This window comes from Dendrobium catenatum, unplaced genomic scaffold (assembly GCF_001605985.2).
Source record: "Dendrobium catenatum unplaced genomic scaffold, ASM160598v2 fragScaff_scaffold_1482, whole genome shotgun sequence".
Lineage (NCBI taxonomy): Eukaryota > Viridiplantae > Streptophyta > Magnoliopsida > Asparagales > Orchidaceae > Dendrobium > Dendrobium catenatum.
Genome location: NW_021319944.1, coordinates 1,917,001 through 1,924,809, shown reverse-complemented (window position 1 = coordinate 1,924,809; position 7,809 = coordinate 1,917,001).

The following is a 7,809-nucleotide window of genomic DNA, read 5'->3' as shown; positions in this document are numbered from 1 at the left end:
CATTAAATCTGAATATCATACTGAAAGAGCCATTAGGGATGAATATCAATGATTGAAATTTTAATGTGAATGAATATATTGACAACAGGAATCAAGATAATCCTAGAAAGAGAAGTGGAAGATCAGTGCCTAATGTAATGTAATCCTATGCACTGGCACAATGAATTTGACAGCTGTAAACTCAACTGATTCAAGATACAAGAAATCAACCATCGGAGTAGTTATCTGGTGCGTGGAATAGTTATGGATTAAATATCTAGATTATTGTCAGGATATTGAACCACCATTAGCAGGTTATAAAGAAGGATCAATAGGGCTGAAAATTGTTGCTGAAGGATTTGAAAAGATATCAGAAGGAAAATGTACTTGGTCCAAAAGGAGAAGGGGAAAGTTTCCCTTGGCAACGTTTGCATTTAGAAGAGAAGGCTGAAAGATGTGAGGAGGCCTGATCAAAAAAATTGAAGGATACGGCATGCCAAATCAAATGGAATGATTTTACTCAAGTTCAGGATTGGTTCCGTACCTCCTTCTGCAGAGGAGGCAAGCAGGACAAGTTTATCCTGACGATTGATACAAGGAAGACAAATCAGTTATGCAGTTATAGCGAATTTACACGTTAGCCAGATATGCTCCAATTATAGTACACACTATGGATGATAAATGCCATTCCGCTTCTTAGCTTTCTGGACTAAGGATGCAATAGAGAATTACCCCTATTCCTCTTAGAATTGAAGATTATTACAAAGTCTGGGTTTGAAAAGCTAGAAGGCTAAAGCAGGCACCTACAAAATAACCCTCAAGGAGACTGATTTTCAAAAGAGGAAAAAGTGGAGAAGTTTTTATAGGAACCTCTCAAAGATTCACATGTGGCAATCTATTTCACGGTTGGGAAAGTTTAATTGGAAAAAGACAAAGCTCCGAGAGCCCGATGACAGTTCAAGTGTGAACAGTAGTTGTAACAAATTGTGGAAGACAACTATAAAGGAGAATGCTTATTCTAGGTTACAAATTACTTGCTTCTTGTGTCATCAACCAGGCAATATAGCTTAAGAACTGCCTACTCTGGGGCAAAGACCAACAGGAGAGTTCAAAGATGAATACTGGATCTCAGAGGAATGTTGGAAAGTCCAAAGAACAGTGGATCAGCTGCATCTACATCCAGGACAAGTCAGAGCGACAGAATTACTCTTGCCTAGAGTATATGCAATTGACTCAGAAGGATGCTAAGATTTCACCTGAAGTTGAATTACAGGTGATAAAGAATGTGGAAGAAGTGAATGAAATGATATTTTGAAAGTATTATTAAAGAATGATGTATGTTATGTTTTCTTTATGACATTTATAGGTATAATTATTGATGCAAGGAAAGCCTGTACGGATTCTATTTGATACAGGAAGTTCACACTCCTTCACTTTCTCAGAAGATTGGTTAAAGGTGTTTTGGATTGATATGTTTGTGAAATCAATGTAATGTGAAAGTTTTTAATGCCAGATGGATCCATTTTATAAATGTGAAGGTGTATGTTAAAGTGACTTTCAAATTAAATGAAGAGAGTATTGAAAGCTTCAATGAATGTTTTACCATTGCAAGAGTTGATATGATATTGGGAATGGGATTGGTTATCAAAGGCATTTTGTCTGATCATTGACAGCAACAAGAAATTTTTAAATGTTAATTTTCCTTGGGGAGAAAAGAGTTGAAATCTATGGAGAAAGAGAGAATTTCTTCAATGATAATCACTTATATTTGAAAGCATTACAAATTTGTATCCAAGGGATGTCAGTGTTTCTTGCTCAAGTAAGGGATACAAATGATGCAATCAAAATTTGGTAGAGGACCCAAATTTTTATCACAAAAGAAATATAGGATAAAAAATAAATAAAAAAGAAAGACTTAAACAAAAAAAATATAAAGAAATTAAAAAGATAATATAAATAAAAGAAGGTTACAATAACTCACAACAAAAATTGACTAATTAGACAAAAACCCAAACTTTTATATTATTTTAAAAATAAAGAAAGAGACTTACAAACTTGACTTTTAACCATAAGATTGACATTACACCCCTTGATCTTACAATGTGACACCTTAAAGTTTGCCATTATCCAATAGAAGAGAGGATTACAATGGAATGAGATACTATGAAGGAAGAAAGAGATTGAGGAGACGAGACGAAGATTGGAAAGAGCCCGCAGGATTCCCGAGGAGAGGAGGAGGAGGAAGAAGCTTTAGAAAGAAGCTGTCCGCAGGATTCTTTAAAGCCAAACAAAACCACTCAGTTTTATCCAAAAAATACATTATATCACTTCTTTTTTTTCATCACAAAAATACCTACATATATATAGGCCAAAGAGAGGGAACTTAACAGCCAAAATTCCCAAACTTTTAGATAGAAATGAAAAAGCCAAGAGGCACATTTGCTAAAATCCCAAGAGCCAAAGAAACCAGGCCACGAACACAGCCAGGGACAGCATTACACCGGTGGAATCAAGCACAGGAAGCCAGGCGGCAGATTAATGCTCGGTCAACAGAGGGAATGCCAAGGCGGAAAAGACAGCACCCGAAGAGGCAGTTCACGCCCCAAAGCAGCCAGCCGTGAGAGAACATTCCAGAAGCAAGAAAAATTAAGGCTGCAGAAATTATATTTCAAAAGAATGTGAAAGAAGCAAAAATCCACCCACCAAATCTAAGATCTCATTTCATAAATTTATAGCAAGCCATTAGCTCATAATGAGGCTACTTCTCCCACTAGATATATAGATATTAATGAGCTTGTCACACTAAAGTTTTAACTCTTAAAGCTCAAACCGAAAACAGCCAATGCCTTTCAAGAAAACCAACAAAACACCAAAGGACAAATGGAAGAATGAAAGGACATATAAACATAAAAGGAGAGGGGAAGATGGAAAAGACACAAGGCAAGAAAATAACAAGGAAAAATTCAACTTGTGTTGACCCCCCCCCTTCAATACATCAACAAATAAAGAAGTTTAAAGATGAAAGATATACCTGTAAATCAGAGAGTATCCAAGGTGTTTTTAGATGATTTTGCCAGGATTCCACCAGAAAGAGAGATAGAATTTTCATTATTGGAATTGATTACCGGGTTCAGAACCATGGCAAGAGCACCTTACAGAATGGCAGTTCAAAGAGTTACAGGAGCTTGAAAGGTAAAAGTTACAGGAATTGCTTAGAAGGGTTCATCAGGCCAAGTTCCTCACCCATGGGAGTCCAGATTACTGTTTGTTAAAGAAGAAAAGATGGAAGCTTTCAGAATGTGCATAGATTACAGAGAAACTGAATAAGTTATGTTAAGAATAAATATCCATTGCCTAGGGATTTGATGATCTTTTTGACCAATTGGAAGGAGCTACAGTTTTCTCTAAATTGATTTGAGATCTGGGATATGCATTCAGCTACGGATTAAGGAGGGAAAGATTATAGCAAAGACATCTTTCAGAACCAGATATGGTCATTATGAATTTGTATAATGCCATTTGGTGTGACAAATGCAACCAGCTGTAATTTATGGATTTGCTATAACAGAGTTTTTTAAGTTATTCCGGACATATTTTGTGATTTGTGTTTATTGATATATTCTGAATTTATTCAAGAGATGAAGAAAGCCATTCCAGACATCATGCGGCAGTGTTGCAAACATTAAAGGAGAATATAGTTATATGCCAAATTTTCAAAGTGTAGATTTTGGATGAGCAGTGTAAACTTTTTGGGGCATGTGATTAGCGGCGAAAGGAAAATTTCAGGTGGATCAAAATAAAATTACAAGCCTATATCGAATTGGGCCAAGGCCAATGACTGTTTCAGAGGTTGAGGAGCTTCTTACTTGCTGTTACTCATAGGAGATTTGTAGAGGGTCTCTCAGATAGCAGTGCCATTGTCCAGATTAACCTCAAAAAGCAAGTGAAATTTGAATGGACTGATCAATGTGAAGGAGCTTCCAAGAATTTAAGGAATTGCTTAATGACTGGCCCCAATTTCTTGACAATTCCATCAGGTTCAGAAGGGTTTTCAAAATTTTTTGCCGATGCTTCCTTAAAGGGGACTTGAGTTTGTGTGCTGATGCAAACATGGGTAGAGTGGTAGCCTATGCTCAAGCACAACTGAATAAATTCATAGAAAAAACTATCCCACTCATGATTTAGAATTGGCAGCTGTAATTTTTGCACTTAAATTATGGAGACATTAATCTGTTATGGGGTCAGATGTGAAGTGTTTTAATCATAAAAGCCTCAAGTAACATTTTCAATCCAAAAAAGAGCTTAATTGAACAGAGAAGGTCGTTAGAGCTTCATTAAAAGATTATGATTTTTGGACATTTACAGTTTTTAACCATCCCTGGGAAAGAAAATGTGTTGCCAGATGACTTAGTAGAAAAATATTTGGAAATTGCAAATTGGCTAATCACCACAGAGGAGCAGATTATTCAGCAGATATGGAAAGTTAGAAAATTTCAGTGTGTCAAACTGAAGGAGACAAAAGATTATGATGTTGAATCAACTTGATGTATTTCCAATCTACCTTTAAAAAGAATAAAGTTGCTCCAAGTGTCATTATACTCAAGATGAAAAATTTACAGCATCATACAAAAAGGTACAAGCAAAGGACAATTTAGAGAATTTTGTTATGATCAGAGAGAAGGGTTATTAAACTTAAAAGGCCAGGATTTGTATTCCAAATGCTGGAAAAGCTTAAGAGAAGAGATATTGCAGGAAGCTCGTCTTCTCAACTTATTGAAATTCACCCAGGCAGTACAAAGATTATCAGGAACTCAAGAGGTTTATTTTGGTGTGCCAGGATTATAGAGAAGTGTGCTAGATATTTGAATAGCAAATAATGCAATTCTCCCATAGTACAAGTTAAAATAAAATGATCAAAGCAGAACATCAAAGGCCAAGGTGGACAGCTGCAACCCGCCTATCTCGATATACCATGCGTAGTATTGAAATATAGGGTGAAGAATATTGCCAAATGGATTATTAAGTAGTATAGGTATATATACCTAGGGTCAAGGCAGAGTCGGAGATTGTCAATGGATGGGTCATATTAATTGACAGAATAACCAAAATCATGCTCGATTATCTTACCAATCAGACAGACAGAGTATTCAGTGGACAAATTGTGCAAAAACTTTTATATTGATGGTAAATTGTGAGATTGCCACAGGTGATTCCAAAAATCATTATCAGTTTCAGAACAAGATGCATCCTGTCCGTTTACTTTCTAAAATTGTTGCGACAAAAAATTCAAGAAGTCTTTAGGGATAAACCAAAACGATATGACTTTACAAAAGATACACATTATCCAAATCCAGCAGAATCAAGAGAACCATGAGGCAATTCGAAAGAATCAAATTCAAACTTGCGAGGACTTAATGCGATTATGTGTATTAGATTTGGAGGAAATTGGAGGACTCTATCAATACATTAATCTCCGCATTTGAACTAAAATAACAATAACAGTTTTACATGGCTAAGTATTCCATGAAACCAAAAATGGCTAACCATGGAAAGCCCTTTATGGAAGAAAGTGCCAGAACACCCTGATATATATTGGGGGATAGAAACTGCCGTTGAAATGAAAGCATTAATTGGAACTGAAATGGCGTCACATTTGAGAACCCTACTAGCAAAATCAGATTGATCAGAGACAGATTAAAGGCAGTTCCAAGACAAGGCAACGGAAATATTATGATGAATAAGCGCACCGACACCAGATGGAATCGAAAGTTGGAGAGTTTGTTCTTAAAATAGTTAGCCCAATAAAGTGTCAACACAAGGTTTGGAAAGACGGGGAAGTTGACCCAAGATTCATAGTGTCCCTAATGAAATCAATTGAAAAGATTTGGGAATATGCGATACAGAATTGGAAACCTCTACCAGCCCCACACATGCAAAGGAATTCGATAATGTGTTTCACCATATCAGTGATGCTTCGAAAGTATTGTCTCAAAAATGATTCAAATTGAGAAAGAATACAGTACAAATCGATGACTTGCAGCCTGATTTGATATATATTGAAAGAACCAGAAAGGATACTGGAATTTGATGTAACAGGTTGAAGCAGTCACACAATCTATGAAGATTTTGAATTGAGATTATGACAGATAACTTTAGACACCAACTGACACGAGAAGCTAATATCGCTTTTATCTATTGAGTACTGCATATATTTTTATGGGGAAATATATAGGAGGGGATATTAAAAATAAACGCAAGATTACCCAACATCCGTTTCACCGGATCGCGCACTTGAATGCATCAAATGTCAAAGAGCCACCTCTCGCGAAATAAGTCTCATCATTTATGCATAAGGTATGTAATATTCCATAATTAATTTCTACCTATAACAATAATTAATATAATACTGGACCGAATTATTTATATTATACGTTATATAAAGTGTGATATGTAGGAAGAAACAGATGTGACCAACGACGGTCAATATCCAGACAGATCAAGGATATCAGAAATAACCTGTGCAAAGCATGCTGAATAGGTTAATTCCTGCTACACGGCTAAGTTTCAGCGAATAGCAGTTCGCGCGAACAGAAATGGGCGGACGTCGGGCTTCACGCGAGAGCGAGGTAGGTTCTTCTTTTTCCTCCAATTTTAGCAAGTGATTACCTTCTAGGATAAGAATAAACGATTCATTTCATTCATCGTTATCAGAGTGTTATTTTGTGGAGTAAATTGAGAACAAGAGAAACGGACGAGAAGGATTAAAGAGAAGAAGGTTTATTGAATTTCTTTCGGATTTTCCTATAAATTTCTTCTTCTACTTCATTTAAAAGTGAACAATTTATTTCTTGAATGGTTAGGGAAGAGATTGTAGCCCGACGAAAAGGAAATTGGAAGAGAAGGGATTTGGGAGTTTGAGAAGTTCTCGATTGTAAGATGAATTATTACTACTTGGTTATTGAATCACAATTTTATTTATTATGAAAATCATTTATGAATTTAGGTTTTAAGAAAGTGAATGATCAAGTTGTATTGAGTTGATTCCTGCGAGAATTCAACAGAGAGAAGAAAGGAAATTGAGTCAAGTTTTATATCAAGCATCGAAAGACCTGAAGAGTTCAAAGTGGGAAAATTATATTATTTTATGTATTTAATTAATGATTTCAATTTTTTTATAATAATTGATTAAATATCTTATAATATTAAATGTTGAAGGCAAACGTTTATGATTTTACCGTTCTTAAGAAAAAAAATCTATATTGTTATTAAAGATTTAAAGGCTTATAGAAAAAGGAAAAGAATTATTTATGCAAATGCATGTTAATTATATTATATGAAATAGAAATAATCAAGATGAAAATGAGAAAAAGAAAAGAAAAAAAAGAGAACAAAGGAAAAAGGGTATTGAAAATAACAGGAGTCACCCCTTATGGTATTACTGGCTTGGGGACGCCAGTATCTTCGTGCACAAAAAAAAAGGAAAAGGAAAAGGTTATGGAAATGGAAAGGCTATGGAAAATGCGAAAAGGCTATGGAAATGAGGAAAAGGTTGTACCTTAGGGTACTTTGAGACGGTGAGCTCCTGTGTAAAGCAAAAGAAAAGAAATGAAATATGAATGAATTATTAAAGCTATAAAAATGTTTTAAATTATTTTGAAAGAAATCATCTTGAGATGTAAAATATTGAAAGGAATGAATTAATGTAAAGAAATAACACGATATCTATTAAAGAATAATAATAATGATTATTAAATAGTTACCCACTGAGTTTACTTAGTAAACTCAAACCACGAGTTTAAATGTTTCAGGTAATTCCTAAGAAAAGAAATG